At 36.6% G+C, this 19776-nt stretch overlaps 1 protein-coding gene across 5 annotated transcripts in view; it reads right to left on the bottom strand.

Annotated features, from left to right (window-relative positions):
• AIG1 (androgen induced 1) overlaps positions 1 to 19776 on the bottom strand; it is a gene marked incomplete at both ends in the record, with an annotated part of 250850 nt that overhangs the window by 190759 nt on the left and 40315 nt on the right. The window lies entirely within an intron of this gene.

Genomic DNA, 19776 nt, shown 5'->3' with positions numbered 1-19776 from the left:
CATTCATTTAGGACAGGTACAAAACAGGTATACACACGTTCACACACACACACACACACACACACACACACACACACACTTAGAAAGGCCCCAAGAGAAATAATACCAATGATCAAACTGCCCTTTGCATTATTTTAAAACATCACACCTATAGTCTAGTTTATATTTTTACATTTTTTATTGGTGCATTGTAGTCATACATCTTAATAAGATACAAGATGGTAGAGACATACATCCACACATCACCCAATTAGCCCTTACCCAGTTCCTGTCCCATTCCCTCACCCTCCCTCTTTCTTATGCTTGGCTTAGTGACTGACTTTACTATGTTTGTTAAGTACATCAAATGTATTAGAGAATTTCCCTCTTCCCTCCTCCCATTCCCTCAGTTAGGTCTCCTTATTTGCTTGTCTATAGAATCCCCTTCTTCATCTAGAGTTCCTCCTGTTACCCATTTCTCCCTAGATTTCTCATATTCAGGAAAGCATCTGATTTCTTATTTTTTGTGACTGACTAGTCTCAATTAGCATAATGTCCTCCAGTTCCATTCATTTCCCTGAAAATGATGTAACTGTGTTTTTCTTTATGGCTGAGTAAAATTCCATTATGTACATATCCCACAGTTTTGTAATCCATTCATCTATTGATGGACATCTTGGCTGGTTTCATAGTTTGGCAATGGTGAATTTTGTAGCTATGAACATAGGTACGCAAGCATTAGTTTGGTAGTTTGGTTTCTTTTCTTTTTGGTAGATACCCAGAAGTGGTATTACTGAATCATATGATAAGATCATTCCCATTCTTCTGAGGATCCTACATACTGTTTTCCAGAGTGGTTGCACTAATTCGCAATACTACCAACAATATTTTAGAGTTCCCACTTCTGCACATCCTCACCAGCATTTGTTTTTGTCTGTGTTTTAAATGATTGCCATTTTAGTTGGAGTTAGGTGAAATCTCAGGGTAGTTTTGATTTGAATCTCTCTGATTGCTACCGATATTGAACATTTTTCATGCATTTACTGGCCATTTGAATTTCTTCCTTCATGAAGTGTCTAATTCACTCACCCATTTTTTGATTGGGCTATTTTTTTTTTCTTAGTGCAAACTTTCTTGAGTTCTCTGTATATTCTACATATTAGTCCTCTATCAGAAGAGTAGTTGGCAAAAATCATCTCCCTTTCTGTTGGCTCTCAGTTGAAATTCTTGACAGTTTCCTTTTTGTACAGAAGCTCTTCAGTTTCATGCAATCCCACATGTTGATTAAACTTTTAGTTTCTTGCCGGGCGTGGTGGCGCACACTTGTAATCCCCGCGCTTGGGAGGCAGAGACAGGAGGATGGCGCAGGTTCGAAGCCAGCCGCGCGCGCTGGCTTAGGAGACCCTGTTTCCAAGTAAAAATGTAAAAATAGGTATGGGAGTGTAGCCCAGAGGTAGAAGGGCTTCCAGGAACCCCAGTACCACCAAAAAAAAAAAAAAAAAAAAAAAAACTTTTAGTTTCTTGTGCCTTTGGGGTCTTGCTGAAAAAGTATTTTATCTGTGCCTGTGTGTTGCAGTGTGGGGCCTTTGCCCTGGTTTTTGTTGTTAAGAAATACTTTGGCTATTCTGGGTTTTTTGTTGTTCCAAATGACTTACGGACTGATTTTTCTATGTCTGTGAGGAATTATCTTGGTAATTTAATTGGTATTGCATTAAATCTGTAGATCACTTTTGGAAGTATAGCCATTTTGATATTTACTCTGCCTATCATGAACGTGAAAGATCTTTTAATCTTCTAAGGTCTTATTCAATTTCTTTTTTCAGTGTTTTATAATTTTTTTGTAGCAGTCTTTTAGCTTCCTTGGTTAAGTTTATTCCTAAGTATTTTATTTTTTGTGGGAAATCCTGAGTGGAAGTATTTTCTGGATTTCTTTTTCTGCAAAGAAGTAGTATATGCCAGAACCAGAGAAATAAGAATTTCCATTTAGCAACAACTAAAGCAAAGAACAACAAACACTATTTCAAACAGAAGTTAAATCTCAACATGTTAGTAATTAAAAATTATCTCTCAATAATCACACTGAATGTTAGTGGCAAAATGGATTAAAAACCAGAATCTATTTATCTGCTACCTGCAAAAAACACACCTTACAAGTAAAAATAATAACAAACTATAGATAAAGGGCTGGAGCAAGGTAATCCATGCCAACGGAACTCGAAGACAAGCAGGAGTATCAACTATGGTATTAGACAAGTTAGACTTCAATCCTAAACTTATTGGAAGAGACAAAGCAGGTTATTTTTTACTGGTAAAAGGAACAGTCCAACAAGAGGAAATAATGATGCTCAACATTTAAACCCCAAACACAGGAGCAGTTACTTTCATAAAACAAACTCTTTGTGACATTAAATCACACGTAAATCCCAATACAATAATACTGGGAGAGTATAACACCCCTCTCACACTATTAGAGCAATCTTCTAGACAAAATGTCAGTAAAGATGCCTCAGCCCTAAAGAACACCATTAATCAAATGGACCTGTTGGACACATACAAAATATTCCACCCAATTACAGCAGAGTTAAAATTTTTTTCAGCTGCTCACATAACCTTTGCCAAATTAGATTACATCCCGGGCCACAAATTGAGCACTAGCAAATTCAAAAAATGTGACATACTTCTCATTGCATTTCAGACCATAATGGAATGAAACTAGAAATCAACTATAAGAAGACCTAGAAAAAGCACATAAACATGTGGAAACTAAACACCACACTTCTGAATGAAGAATGGGTCATGGAAGATGTAAGAGGTGAAATCAAGAAATTTCTAAAACTAAGTGAAAACAGAGATACAACATATCAAAACCTCTGGGACACTTTAAAGGCAGTATTAAGAGAAAAAATCATAGCACTGAGTGCTCACATAAAAGAAACAGAAAATAATCAAATAACCTGATGACACTCCTCAAATCCCTTGAAATTAAGAACAATCTAACACCAAAGCCAGTAGAAGAGAAGTAGAGAACAAAATCCAATACAGAAATCAACAAAACCAAAAACTGGTTTCTTGAAAAAATTAACAAGATAGATAAACCACTAGCCAACCTAACCAAAAAAAAAAAAAGAAAAAGAATCAACCCAAATTATGAAGATAACAGATGAAAAAGGAGATATCACTACTGACAGTGTAGAAATCCAGAAGAGTATCAGAAACTACTTTGAAAAACTATACTCCAATAAAATAGAAAATCTGGAGGAAATTGAAAACTTTCTAGATAAATATAACCTGCCTAAACTAAGTCAAGAAGATATAGAAAATTCAAACCAACCAATAGCAATCAAAGAGATCGAAACAGCAATAAAGAGCTTACCATCAAAGAAAAGCTCAGGACCACATGGTTTCCCAAGTGAATTTTATAAAAACCTTTATAAAAGAGCTAATCCTGATACTCCTCAACCTATTTTGCGATATAGAAAAAAAGGGACTCTCAAATGCATTCTATGAAGCCAACATCACATTAATATCAAAACCAAATAAAGACAGTTCAAGAAAGGAAAACTACAGCCCTATAACTTTGATGGACTTGGATGCAAAACTGCTAAACAAAATACTTGTAACATGCATTCAAAATCACATCAAGAAAATCATACACCATGCCTAGGTAGGGTTCATCCCAGGGATGCAAACCTGGTTCAACATACAAAAAAATCAATCCATGTAATTCATCATATAAATGGAACCAAAGACAAAAAGCTCATGATCATTTCAATACACACTGAAAAAGCATTTGATAAAATCCAACATTCATTTATGCTAAAAGCACTGCAGATAATTGGAATAGAAGGAATATACCTCAAAATTATAAAGGCAATCTACAATAAGCCCACAGCCAACATCGTATTAAATGGGGAAAAACTTTGAGAATTTCCCCTAAAAACAGGAACAAGACAAGGATGTCCATTATCATCACTTCTCTTCAATATAGTACTTGAGACTCTAGCTAGAGTAATGGGGAAAAAAAGGAAATCAAAGGAGTACAAATAGGAAAAGAAGAAGTCAAACTTTTGCTATTTGCAGATGACATGATACTATACTTAGAAGACCCAACAAACTCAACCAAAAAGCTTATAGAATTTATCAACAAATTCAGCAGTGTATGGATACAAAATCAATCTTAAAAAATCAGAAGCTTTTCTGTACACCTGCCATAAATCCACTGGTCTAGTTATATTGACAAATGAAGTTTATCAAATATCTGAGATAAAAGAGTCAGTGTAGTCTGAATAATCAACAAGATAATTCAGTATAAATGTGAAGAAACTTCTCCTTTTAGACATTTTTCTAACACAGTAAGTGATAAAAATCTGGTCTTTGAGTCATAAAGAAATCAACTACACACAAAAATTTATACTCTGACAGGAAAAAAATTTCTGTTGTCATACTTGAACTAAATAACTTCTTTCAAAGTTTTTCAGAATCTGTAAAATAAAATCTATCCAAAGTAGTATAAACTTAGATCCCCAAACCTTTTTCCAAAAGAGCTATCGGTTTTACATTCCCAAATCAACTGCAAATTGAATCACTTACATTAGCCATTTTAAACTTTGGACCACCACAGGAAGAGAACTTCAAAACCCCACAAGCCAATAATTTTAAGTAAATTCATAAAGAGGGGATAAACGTATTGATGGTTCAGAGCTGTGAGAGGAGGTGGGCAACATACCATGATACAACAAGGCAAGAGATGATTCAGATCATGGAAAGGACAGAAAATATATTCCCTAGCAATATATTTCACACCAAGGAGAAATTCAGGGGGAATTTTCTAGCTTCTTCTAGAAATGATTTACTGGTGATTTATTTGTAAAAGATACAATTCTACTCATTCTCTCTTTAGAAAATATAACAAGTACTTTTTAAAAATTGTACATTGGCAGTGGAAGTCTGTGAAAGCTCTGTGGCTCCTCACTTGGGGCACAGAATAAAGAGACAAAAGATCCTAAAAATCATCTAGTTCTGTCCCTTAGCTCAGTGCTGAAACCCAGATATTGTTAATCTAGGCTTCTGCAGCGCCCCAATCCCCTTATTAGTTGATTTTAGCTAGCTCTATTTTTCTTATAACTTAGCCTGTCTTGACCTTCAGTGACTTAAAGATTTATTTGTCATTCTTTCTACAGTCAGGAAAACCAGAGGAGGCAAAGCTGAGACTGTCACCACTGAAAGTGACACAGGAGACGGGCTGGCAAGCATCATGTTTTGATGACCAGAACTAACTTCAATGAGATAGAAGGGCTTCAGAGATAGAAGGGCTTCCAGGAACCCCAGTACCACCAAAAAAAAAAAAAAAAACCACACAAACAAACAAACAAACAAACGATGTGTATGTTTTCTTTACCTCGTGATTTTGAAGGGTATTTCCTACAGAAATGTACACCTAACTACTAGTTACATCTACTGAAAGTTAATTTCAGCATTCATCTCTTCCAAAGAACTGGCTGGATAAATAAAAGTAGGCTGCATTTATACAATGAAATTCTAATCACATATCAATTTCTAAAATATTCACAACAAAACATTCAAATAAAAAAGCAAGAAAAGAATGGTAAGTGAAATAAGCTAGTCTTAGAAAGTCCAGGGTCATAAGTTTTCTCTCGTATCAGGAAGCTGGAGAAAAAGGAAAGGGACTTCATGGTAATAGGGGGAGAGCCCAGTAGAATAGTGGAAGAGATAGGATGAGGATAGGCGGGGAAAAAGAAGATTGAGGAAGGAAACATCAAATAACATTGTGTGCATATTAAAAGGTATCACTAACAACCTTACTAGCACAAACAGAGCAAGAATAGGGGGATAGGAGAATGCAATAAGGGGGGGAACCGCACTACGATATGTTGTGTGCACACATGAAGGAATCACTTTGAATCTCACTACAATGTATAATTATACTACACCAGTAAAATTCAAAAAAAGATATAATTTGACACTTTTAAAATAAATTTAAATAAAATTAAAAAGAGGACACATGTATATGAAGTAATATATGAAGAATACATAGGGAACAGTAACACTGAATTCAGGTTCCTCTGGGGAGGAAGAGGAGATGAGGGAAGAAGAGCCCTGACTCTATTCATAACATTTTATTTTTTGAAGTTGATTTATTGGATACTGAAGTTCATTGTATTACTCTTTATTTCATTAGTAGGTAATATTTCCAAATTACTTAAAAATAAAAGTTAAAAAAGAGTGGTTTTCATACTTTTTGAAAGTGGTTGGCTAGTTTTTTTCAGTCCCTTCCTTCTAACTCAGTTTCCGCTCATTTTGAAGATTGGCTAATAGTAGCAAGATTTAGTGAGCTCAAGAGGCCTACCGATTGCACTATATATATAAATTCTGTAGGATTTTTATCTATAAGCAAAGGAAATAGAATATTGGCTTGGTGCATTGATAGCCTGAGAAACAGGGAAACAGTGGTAGATAAATGCAAAATAGAAAGGAAAAGAGAAAGAAAGAAAAGAGAAAACCCTCTAGTTATGTCTAATGTAATACTTTCTACTACTGTTCATTTAAAAATTCCATAATATGTTAACTGCTACTCAATTTGTCTTCCCATTGTAAACAATACACTTCTGCTCTAAAAATAGTAGTCAGCCGGGCGTGGTGGCGCACGCTTGTAATCCCCGCGCTTGGGAGGCAGAGACAGGAGGATCACACAGGTTCGAAGCCAGCCGCGCACACTGGCTTAGGAGACCCTGTTTCCAAATAAAAATGTAAAAAAGTAGGTTTGGGAGTGTAGCCTGGAGGTAGAAGGGCTTCCAGGAACCCCAGTATCACCAAATAAATAAATAAATAAATAAATAAATAAATAAATAAATAAAGTCAGCCCTTTTAGAGATTGATTTTATGGTTGTTTCTTATACAAGGTGAGCATCACTAGTCTGAAAATATGAAATCCAAAATGCAAAATATTCTGGGTACCAACAGGATACCACAAGTAGAGTATTTCGTATTTCACACTTGACCTCATGTGATGAGTCAAAGCCAAAATGCAGGTCAACAGGAAAAAAAAGACCCTCCCAGCCCCTACAGTTACAATATATAAACTAGTTATTAAGGTATTATATAAAGTTACTTTCAGGCTATGTGTATAATATATTATGTAGGTTTATATAGTATATACATTATATGTGTGTATAATATATAATGTATATATGTATTATATATGTATTATAAATATATGTATATTTGTGTATATATAAACACATATAAATATGCATATAAAACATATATGAATTTTAGGCTTAGACTTATGTTCCTATCTCTAGGATATCCTGTCATTGATACATATACATAAATATTCATATATATATATACATACACACACACACACACACACACACACAAATATTCCAAAATCTGAAAAAAATCTTCCGAGTTCAAAGCACTCCTGGTTCCAAGCATTTTTGGTAAGAAATATTCAACCTGTGTTACCAAAATATAGGAGGAACATTTTGTACTATTAAAAAGGTCAATTTGTCAAGAAGGCATAATGATCTTAATTTGTTTGTACCTAAATATCAGACTTTCAAAACAGAGGAAGAAGAAACTGATTTAACATGAAACTAGATTACTCAATAAATGTTTTGTACATAAGTAAATGATTCATTGGTTCTTGGGATGCAGAAACTTTTATAAAGATTTAAAAGGAAAGGAATAGAAATGGAAGGGTGTTTTAAAGTGAAAAAGGAAGGGGAGTTTCATGTTCCAGAAGAGGAGGAAAAACAAGAATTTCTACAAATGTACACATAACAGTCTAAACAACATTTTGTATGGTCAACAGTGTGTACAAATGAAGTCTATACCTTCCTAAGGTTGGCTCATCTGCTTATTAATGTGCCAACTCACACAGCAGTCGCCCCGCAACTGCCTGGCGGCTACCCTCTCCCTCTCTAGCCATTTCTGAGATTTCTCTTGCTTACAACTACAGTATGGATCCCATCTCACCTACACTGCTCTGAAAATTTTCCCAGGTGAGAACAAAAAGGTCAAGGAATGTAGAAACGCAGAACTGTCTTCTAGTTTCTTAGTATCAAGAGCCAAAGAGGGAATCTGAAGATTGTGTTATTCTTTATTTAACTTCAGACTGGGGAAACAGCTTAGTGGTACAGCACTTGCCCGACATGTGTGAGACCCTGGGCTCATTTCTCAGCATTGCAAAGAAAAGTTTTTGTCTTTAACTCATATTATTGAAACATAACCTCCAAAAGTAATGAAATGGTCTACAATTCCAGGGAGAATGGGCTGACTTCTGGTTATTTGTTTAAGAAGCAGTTTGCCAGTACTGTTAAACGCTGTAGAGTTCTGCCACTTTTATTTGAGTTTGATTTGAGCTGACAGTTAACAAATCCCATTAGAGATATCTTACTTGTGTTCTTCTATTGCTTATATGTAACATGCTATGGCTGCAACTTAAAGTTCACTCAACTATAGGTTTAAAATATAAAGGTTTTATGGAGATGCACAAGTAGGTCTTAGGATTACCTTGAAGTGTGACTTGGCTCCAACCATTCTGCAGGGTTGGCAATTCCAAACCATCAGCTCAGCATGACACACATATACACCATCTGGCTTTGGGATCTTAGCAGGCTGGTTACTTTATTATTTTATACCCCATGTAGAAATGAAGTGGTCAAATGTATCATATCTCTCCAAGAAATATAACTAGGGTTGGATTAAAATAGAAAAAAAAAAGATTCCCAGGACATTCTGAAGTCACTCAATGTTTCTATGGAATGTTCTCAACTCTTTAATTTTACAGTGATTAAAAAACCAACTCTTTCTGTCATAAAATCATAGTGTATTTACTGAGTCAGTTGAGATTTAGGATTCATCTTCACAAGTATAAAAATATACCCAAATTCCATTCACATTTTTGTCTATTACATGATTGGTTTTGATTGAATTAATTCAATATTACTTTCCTTTCTTTCCTTTCTTCTCTGGGGTGCACTAAAGGATTAAAATTCTCTGTTTGCACTATGGGTCAAATTAATTAGACTCCTACCAATTATCCCCAAACCTATGTAATACAGATTAGGTTTTGTTTCAGTCCATTATATCATCCTCAATATTCTCAAGTAAATTTATTTACACTAGCCAGGGCGTGGTGACGCATACTGGTAATCCCAGCATTTAGGAGGCTGAGACAGGAGGACCGCGATTCATAGACAGCTTCAGCTCCTTAGTGAGGGCCTTTGTAACTTAGTGAGACCCTGTTTGTAAATAAAGAATAAAAATAGGGCTGGAGGTATAGCTCGGAAGTAGAATGCCCCTGAGTTCAATCCCCAGTACCACAAAAATATATATATATACATATATATACATATATATATATAATCTATATATACAGTATATATATATATATACTATATATACACTTAAACTAAAGTTATAGCCTATATATCCTATATATTAGGTCATTAGTTAGTTGCTAACTTGTACATTTCTGAATATTATGGGTATTATGGGTAAGATATAAAAATGCATCAGAAAAGGGAAAGTGGCATAGAAAGAAATGGACCCATTATGTGTATAGATTTAAGGGCCAGAGTACATCTGTCTTGCCCAGAGTTTCCAAGAACTGGTGCCCACATTTTGAATAGATTGAGCTTTCCTAAGATTCACGTAGATTGCTAAAATGTTTGTCTTGAAGACGAGGCTCATTTTCAAGTTAATTTTAGACACAGTGGAGAAAAGAAACACGAAGGTGAGACTCTGAGGTGTAGCAGTGGAAACCGGAGCGTCACGGATGGTGGAAGGAAGGGGCACCGTGAACGGAACAGATGGGAAGGAGGCGGTGAGATTTATTGGTGTCACAAAGAAAAGCCTGGAGGAGTCTCTGCACGAGGGTGCAAGCATTAATTAAAGGGGCAGAGATAAGGAAGTAATGAAGATCTACCTGAACTCTTCTACTTAGAGAACGTAAAGTCTTATGTTACATCTAATAAAAGTATGTGTACTCCAAAGAAGTAGACAGGTAGTCTACATATAGATTTATCTGTCTATGCATGTGATATATGCATATATATAATATACAGTGTGTGTGCGTTTGTGTTGGGGTGGGGGATGATTTCTACTATGCAGAAAGGAAGACCTTCCTGTATCTCACCTAGAGTCACATATGCTGAAATCTTTTTAGAGCATAAAAAGTTATTTTGCTTTCAGTTCATAACTTTCAGTGAAGTTCCTGCTGGAATCCAACCTATGCAATAACCCTGTGCAGGGCCTAGTGAATGTGATTGAAGGAGTTAACAGGTGTAAAGGATGTAAGAGCCATATACCAGCAGAGCCAACACACACAGTCTTCAAGGGATGCCCTCCATTCCACAAATACCTGATTTTAAGAGTACATGGATGCTTATCCCTGTCATCAAGATGGGAGTGGAAGCCAAGGTAATTTGGTACCATAGGACAGTGACTCGGTCCTCAGGGGAGGACTTCCTCTGCATCTCTTTCTAGTGTCTGCTTTGAGCATCCTATGCCAATTTGAGCATCCTATGCCAATTCTACAGCCACTGATTTACTTCTAGCCTCTGGCCACTTATATATTGAAATGCTTCTCTGTAAAGAGATCAATGTATTTAAAAGCACATCATGCTCTCTCTGCCTCGCTCATCTGCCAAGACTGTGCCCATGAGATGCACGGCCTGGTGAATTAGTCTCCATTATCCCTAGAGGAGGTTAGCCTGACCACGCCAATATGGAACCTCTCACTCTAATGACCATATAACTCTATTTTTCTAAATCTGTCATTTAAGTGATGTGCTTTGAGCCCAAACCTTTTAGGAAACCTTCACCACAAACATTTTTGAGGAGATGGACTAACTGCATCACCGAGTAAGCTGGTGGTTTGCAGAATGTGATTTAGAATCCCGGCCCACGTGCACAGACATTTACCTCATACTGCTCCATCTCATTACTGAAAATCGATGAAATAAGCCATAAGTCACCACTGGCAAGCAATCTATCCAGATGGAAAGAAAGAGAAACAAGCTACTCAGTCAGAAGTCACGTCCTTTGATAAGCAACTTTGGAAAGGAAGGCTGTCAACAAAATTCGTTACCATCTCACATAATCACTTTCAATATATAAGGAGCAAGGAGAAGAGCCATTTCAAGAAAGCATTTGGATATGCTTTACAAAGGAATGGAGGCCACCAAGCCATATTCCCTTACAAGACACTAAGAAGGCAGCAGGGACCTTTCCAGAAATCTTCAGTGATATGCAAATGTCAGGATACATCCCTGTGGTGTTCAGACTGCATTTTCAGAGATACATGGGATGGTCCCACGCTGATACTATGAACAACTCAGGAAGTTCATAGGATTAAAGGTGTATTATTGACTATTAACATTAGCATGCATCCTTTTAAACACTGACATGAACATACCCGTGGTTTAACAAATGTTTATTGATTACCATATACAAAACACTTAGTAAACTATGAATGCAGGAAGGCAGAGAATTATATCATCAGGCACCACACTGCAGATGTGAACATGCTCAATACATGTCTAACCCCCCACTTAGCAGTATCAACATTTCCTAAATATATGAAGATCAGATGTAAGCCAAATAATAGAGATACGTGGTTCTTAGGAGAAGAAAAAGATGTACATCTTTAATAACACAAATCTATTCCAAAGTGCATTAAGATTTCTAACATTGTAAAGTGTATTTTATCTCACTAAGTTTTATGGAAGTGGGGGTGTATTTTATCTACATCACTTTGGAAAACAATGGCAATATCTATGAAGTTGAGGCTGCATAGATCTTATGTCTATCTCCTGGAATCTAGAGTAGATAACTCAAAATGGGACTAGAATTGTAGGCATGCTTCTGTCCTCTAGATGAGCATGGATTTCTTTTTAAAGTGGTCCTGTCATTTATTATATTAGGAAACTATAAAATACAACATTAACAATGGTCTAAGTAACAAAGTCAATACATCTATTAATTGCTTAACAAATTTATCACTTTGCATGTCTATTAAGAAATAAACTTTCCTTGTAGATTGAAAGCAACTTAATGGATATTATTTTGAGGTATAACATGACTTTCTTGTAATCTCAAGGCTCAGTGACATTTAGAAACTTGGAACTGTAAATTTGCATTAGGCTTTAGAACTGACTTCACTGATTTTTTTTTAAAGCAGGAACAATTTAATGTAAATAAGTATTAAGCTATCACTGGAGAATATAAGATGTAAAGAGACTGTAAAAGGGCACCCTGGGGCTGAAGGCAAACTTGAAAGAGGCCTTCCAATTGGGCGTGGTGATGCATACCTGTAATCCTGTTACTTGGGAGGCTAAGACAGGAGGATCTTGAGTTTGAGATCGGCAATGTATGAGACTTTCAGCAACCTAGTAAGACCCTGTTTCAAAACAAAAGAGTAAAAAAAGAGCTTTATCTCAAAGGTAGACTTCCCCCAGGTTCTATCCCCAGTACCATACAAGAAGACAAAGAGGAAGGAAGACCCTTCCAAAGATGGACACCAGAAGGAATGTTTGCAGTGCATTGAATTGCAGAGAAATTCTCTGGGTTGCCTGGGCAAGATCTGGTGAACAGCTATTGGGAGAGCAGTCGGCAGCATCCTCGGATGCAGGAGAGCCCCTATAGATGAGCAGATACAGAGGAGTCGAGGGACCACTGAGGAAGTAGACTCAGTGCATGCAGTGTTCTTGATGGGAGAGCTGCTGAGAAGGGGCCACCAGGCCAGCCTGGGCTTTGAGGTTCTAATGAATGACACATTCCCTTGTGTGTTTCTGGGGCACTGCAACACTGGGTGTCCTCATAGCTACACCACTGACGGATACCAGTGGAACCAGAAAGAGAAACATCTTCCTCCTATGAGGTTCCTTTAGCACCTTCTGCTTATAAAGTCAAGTCCATTATGGAAGAGCAGGTTTTGAAGGTGAATTTGAAGTTGCAATAAGGAATATATTATCTCACTTACTTCACCATGATTTCATTAACTTTTAATAACATTACTGATACTATTATTCCAGTTATTATTATAAAATTCAATGCAGAAAAGCAATTGGAGAACATTTGCTTTCAATTATTCTGACTGGCAATCTGGGTCCTATCTCCTGACTTTGGGGAATTTAATTATTTTATATCTTCTTCTATAAATATAGATCCCTAAAACCTATAATGGTTTTATTTTAATATTTTAAAGTATTGTGGCCTGATTTGCAACTAATTTGTGGTACTTGTATTAGGTATAGAAGACTGAAGTAAATGGGCCAAACTAAATGTTATGTACATATTAAAAATTAATACTTTTGCCGGGCGTGGTGGCGCACGCTTGTAATCCCTGCTCTTGGGAGGCGGAGACAGGAGGATGGCGCTGGTTCAGAGACAGCCTCGCTAGCTTAAGAGACCCTGTTTCCAAATAAAAAAATATAAAAAAATAGGTCTGGGAGTGTAGCCCGGAGGTAGAAGGGCTTCCAGGAACCCCAGTACCAAAAAAATAAAATAAAATAAATTAATATTTTTGTGTCTTTCCTGTTCAAACCAGAATTATTTGTAACAACGAAAAATAAAGAACAACCCAAATGTACACAGACTAAACCATGGATAAAAGATAGAGGTATTACAAGATATTGCAGTGAAAAGAAATTCCTAAAGTTATACTGTTGACAGATCAATCCTGAGAGCAAGCTGTATAAGATTTTTAAAGTATACCATTTAAAGTTCTAAGAGAAATTTTTTTAAAACTCAAGATATTATCCCATAAATGTACATGTGTTAAGCTATAATAGAGAGTAGGGTAGTGATAATAATAAACCCTATCCACAGCCCAATCAGTGTCTCCCTCTACATATCTCAACATGCAGTCACATTTCACCTTCTGTTTTCTACAACTTGATTCAAATACAATGAAATCATCATTTGTGTTGCTATTTTGTACATGTCTGACTCTCTTGCAGGCTATAGAAGGACAGGGTTTTGCTTGGGTTCAGTAGTGTTTCCCTAGAGGTTAGTGCAACATCTGGGATACAGCATTAAACACACTTATCATTACAGGATTAGTATCGGTGGTGAAGGCAACTGAGTGGAGTACAAAGGAACCTGCCTTGGGGCCGTCAGAAGATGTCCAGGAAATGGCAAAGACACTTTGAGAAAGAGGCGAGATTTCCACAGACCTGTACTATTATATTGTTTTTCCAATAGTGCTCCGTGCTCTGTGCCCTCCTTATTGTGCATGAGGATTTTCAAGGCAAGCCTAGCAACACATTGGGGCACTGAAGGATGGGGAGATGAATAATTAGAGACTGATAGAGCTCATTATGGTTAGAGAAAAACATGAAGTCAGGAGGTAGAAAGGATGAGAATGCCTGAACGTGCCATAGATGCACTGGGCATGAATCATCTGAAAGATGGGGACTGGTCCCAGAATGAGATAAAGTCAGGCAGGTCTGGATAACAAGATCCAGGGTGGTTATAGAAGCCAGCTCCCGGGTGGGGAGATAAAAGGCAGCAAGTTGAGGAGAAAAAAAGATATGGAATCATGTATTAATTATGTTGTTATAAATGCTGGAGCAAAAAAAAAAGTTAAAATTGATCTCAAAATACAAAATAATGTAGACTCTAAAAGAATATCAGTTATTTCAGAAATCTATCAACTCAGAATATAACTATAAAATATGTTTGTAAAACAACAAATACCCCTGGGTTACTTTGAATAAATAGAAATACAATGTCCTTTTCTGTTTAGTTATACTAAAATAATTCATCTTCTTTTGATTTTTGTCATAATTTTATTCTCATAAATATACAAGTATGTCTTTAAATGCTAATAAATGATAAAAAAAATCAAGAGCCAAAGTTGCATATGATCTAAATTTTTTTTTAATCTGATGAATATGCCCCATTCTGGGGGCTTTGAATGGAAGAAGAAAAGAAAAAATTCTCTGAGAATTTATTAATAAAAGCATATATTTATTTTTCTAAATGCAGCATTAACCTGAAAACTTCTACTGAGAGAAACTAATTCAATATTCATATATCAAGAAGTCAAATATTATTTGGGAATAAATAACACTATGAGCTCTAAGAATTCACAACACAAAAAATGCATAATTTATGTTGACTTATGAAGTATATAAATTTTGAAAACCAGTAATAATCTCCTCACCAGAATAACAAACAAAAATAACTTGTTTATTGAAAATTAGAAAAATTTCTAAATTTTATATTATAAAGCACAATAAAATTACACTGAATATTAAAGATAGCCAGGGAAAACAAGTCGATATAAAATGTGATTGTATAGTAAATTTAGTAAAATTATGTTTATAAATTTCCAAGTGACTCAGAATAAGATTTTTCTAAGGAGAATTTTAAAATATCACAATCATTAACAATAACAATAATATTGAACAAATTAGCCTAAGGATTTACCAGTAGGAAATCAAATACAAATAGTTTCTGAGTGGCTAAGACTTGTACAAGCAGATTTGTCTACCACTTGCTAGAGAAACCCCTGGTGGCTAACCAGATGTACGCTGGAGGTGCTCCTGAAAAAATGGTGTTAATTGTGTCTTGAAATGGTTAACAGTGAAATTTTAGTGGAAATTTAACCTTTATATAAAGAAGAAAAAGAAGAAAAGAAAGGAGAGAAAAGGAAAGAGGAAAAAGGATAAATGATTTGGGGAGAAAATCTTTATGTAAAGTTATCATTGCTCAGAGAGTCTGAAAATATCCATATTTCATTGTTAATATTACATGATATATTCAACTTTCTCTTGATCAGAATGTAGCAGCTGAAAGTCGATGTTTCAAAATGGTGAATGCTGGAAGCAATCACATAGTTGAAAATAGAGTGGGCAATTTAAGAGCAAACCTACCCATCTTTTCTTTTTTGTACAGTTTTAATTTTATATTTTAATTGTACATCAGAGGTCCAAACTGATCCATTCATCCCTGCACACATTGCTTGCTGTGTTTCCCTCTGGATCCACCCTGTTCCCCCCTCCTGCTACCCTGGACATGTTAGTGAGAATGGGTCAGACCCCTTCATATATGGATATAACATTATTTCAACTGTTCCCTTCTTCCAGCCTCCTTTCCCCTTCTCACCTCCCTTCTCCAATTCCTCCCACTGTTCTATTGCTATCTCTCCTCGTGGATCTGAAGTCCTTTTGTTTCCTATATTCTTTCTAGCTTTCACATATGAGAGAAAACGTACAATCCTTGACTTTCTGAGTCTGGCTGATTTCACTTAGTATAATATTCTCTAGTTCCATCCATTTCCCTGCAAATGACATAATTTTGTTCTTTTATGACTGAGTAAAACCCCACTGTGTGTATATAACACATTTTCTTTTTCCATTCATCTGTTGATGGACATCTCAGTTGGAATTTGACTCTTGTGAATTATGCTACAATAAACATGTGCATGCAAGTATCAGGATAGTATTCTAAGTCGTATATACCAAGGAGTGCTGTAGCTGGCTCATATGACGGTTCCATTCCTATGCTCTTGAGGAATTTCCACAATGGCTGCACCAATTTACAATTCCACCAACAGTGTATAAGAGTTCCTGTTTTTCCACATTCTTGCCAGCACTTATTATTTGTATTCTTGATGACTGCCATTCTAACTGGAGTGAGAAGGAATCTCAGTGTATTTGATTTGCATTTCCCTGACTGATAATGATGTTGAACATTTTTATATTTGACATTGGATGCTAGAGCTAAAGTGGAAATATCAAATCATGCCGGATTTACAGATCATCTGTGAGGAAGAAACTTATATGTGATGCATATAACATCTGCCTCAGGTTTTTAAAAATCGATTATTGACAGGTCCTTTGTGGTGGGGGCAATCAGTGCTAGAAACATATTCTTAAAGAGTCAGAGGTCTTTATGAGTAGTTTTCACTGTTATGTTTTCACCTTGATGGTTTTAAAGCACATACAAGCATATCCTGGCACATCTGGAAGAGGTACCACCATGTGATCGATATCAGCACCTCTGTCTTTTAGGGACAGTGGGTACCGCTAATGAAAATAGAGCTGAACACTGCTCCGACAGGATCCTAGTTGCTCTCAGAGCCCGGATGATGGATCCCATAGCAATGTCCAGGAGGAGCCGGCTCTGCTGGTTTCACAGAGATGTGCACAACAAAGGAAAAGGTATGGCCAGTCAGACAGAGGGATTTCTAGTCTCCCGAGTGGGAATCAGGCAGAAGGCCATTTTATTTGGAATAGTGTGCTTTTACTACAAACGGCCAAAAGATTATTATGATCTAAACCTGTGTAGGATGTTTTTATGGGATGTTATAAAGGAGAAAATACATACATACTGTCTAGCAAAAGAGGCAATCACATAATGGCCTACTTCATCTGTGGTTTCCGTAATTATGTAAATGATGAATAAACCCCTCCAAAAAAAATCTAGTATTGATGCTTGAGCCCAGGATGAAATGTTTTAGTAGATATACAAAGCCAAAATTTCCTTTCGTGATTTTAAAATATCCTGAATGAAATTTCCTCAGATACAGAATCAGAAAAACCTTTCTTTTTAGCGCCATTGTTTTCCTTTGCTATGCTATGATCATACCCAGTATCCCAATCAGCTACAGTCAGGGACCCATGTTTCCACCGAGTACTTTATCCAGGAAGAAGCCAAAACCTGAAGTAGTAAATGGAGAAGGGATAACACTTGGTAACTAAGTCCAAAGTGTCCATGAGTTGCCTCAGTACAGAGCTGTTCTCTTTGTCTTCAGTGCAGGCACTACAGTTTTGTAAAGCCACCTTGCGTGTGCAGTATAGAAAGCCCAGCGCTTCAGCTCCACCCCCTTCCACAGTGTGCTTCTATTACTATCAGTTCACCGGCCCACACCCGTTTGGCCTAGTGTTTGTTACCTACAGTTCAGAAGTGCATTTTACTTCACTTACCTAAGTCTTAGCTCACAGACAGATACTTTGAAAATGATTACATACTTTTAAGTTGTTTAGCGTGAATGCTTATACATTGTTGGTGGGATTATAAATTTGGATAACCAAATTTATAATTTATAGTATCAAGGCTTCGCAAAACAAAAGGAATAGATGTACCAGGTGACCCAGCTATACCACTCCTTGGTGTCTTTCCAAAAGAATTAAAGTCAGATTGCCGCAGTGGTACACGCATAGCCATGTGTACAGCAGCACAATTCACAGTAGCTAAGTAAGAAACTAACCTAGGTGTCCCTCAACAGTCGGAGTTTTACTCAGGCATAAAGAACAATACTATGATTGAATCGAAGAACATCACGCTAAGAGAGATCAGCCAAACTGAGAAAGTCAAGGGCCATATGTGTTCTCTCATTTATGGAAACTAAGGAGAGAAAAGGAAAGAAAAAGGACCACATAAAAATGACGGAGTGACCGGGGGAAGCAGGAGAGAGAAAGGGAGAATATAAGGAAGCAGGTCAAAAATTGCTATGCATATGTGAACCTATCACTATGAATCTCACTATTCCCTATAATACACCAAAAAAAATTATTAAAAACTTAATCCCTGCGCTTGGGAGGCTGAGACAGGAGAATCGCACAGGTTCAAAGCCAGCCTCAGCTACTTGGTGAGGCTCTCAGCAACTTAGTGAGACCCTGTTTCCAAATAAAATAGAAAATAGGTCTGGGAGTATATCCTGGAGGTAGAAATCCCCTAGGTTTCACCCCCAGTACCACCAAAAAAACCAAAACAGAACAAAACAAAAAAAACTTTAAAAGAATCACAAAAAACCTGTAATTTAAAGAAATATGTTTCAGCTACTCAGTGAGGCCCTCCACAACTTAGCAAGACCCTTTTTAAAAAACAAAGAATAAAAATAGGGCTGGGGTGTAGCTTGGAGGTAGAATGTCCCTGGATCTGATCCCCAGTACTGCAAAAAATAAAGATATGTTGCAAAGTTTATGATACGTCTAGTATTAAATTGAGCATAGAGGAGAAAAACCTAGGACATTCTGGTAGCCAGAGTACTTCCAGACAGGGTCAGTAAGAACTAAAGACAAAGTCCTGCCACAATTCTGTCTTCAGGATGCTCTCCAGAAACTCCATATTGGAGCAGCTTCAGCACTGATCTTTTTTTTTTTTTTTTTTTTTTTTTTTTTGCGGGTCTGGGGATGGAACCCAGGGGCATTTGACCTCTGAGCTATACCCCCTGCCCAATTTTTATTCTTTATTTTGAAACCGGGTCTCACTGAGTTGCAGAGGGCCTCACTAAGTAGCTGAGGTCGTCCGCGAACCGCGATCCTCCAAGTCTCAGCCTCCCGAATGCTGGGATTACAAGCATGCACCACCACGGCCAGCTTGTTGTAAAATTCTTAATAGGACCTTATGATTTAGTTACTTATAATCACTATCAATCATAAAGCAACATATATCAAAAAGTTATGCAATTGAACTAATTTCTCTTGGTGGAATAAACACAGTAGACATGTGGAAAAGCTCTCTACACATAAGTAGCTGCTAAAAGCATGAACTATTTTCTAGAAGGTATCTCTATCTTAGAAAAACTATCCCAGGTTTTAAATCCAACCCACAGGTACTTTTTACCTTAATGTAAAAAGAATATTATCCACAGCAATTGTAGTAATGTTAAAATTTCTGATGGCCTTCCTGTGTTTTTCTGAATCAGCATGTTTTAATGTGGTGAATTCACAGGCTCAGATCACTAAGTCTGTTTTAATACTATTAAGAAGCACCATACACAGAGCTGCATGTTAGCAGGTCCAGTGGTGCCCA

The sequence above is a fragment of the Muscardinus avellanarius genome (assembly GCF_963383645.1).
Source record: "Muscardinus avellanarius genome assembly, chromosome: 8".
NCBI lineage: Eukaryota > Metazoa > Chordata > Mammalia > Rodentia > Gliridae > Muscardinus > Muscardinus avellanarius.
This window is presented reverse-complemented; position numbering and strand designations above follow the sequence as displayed.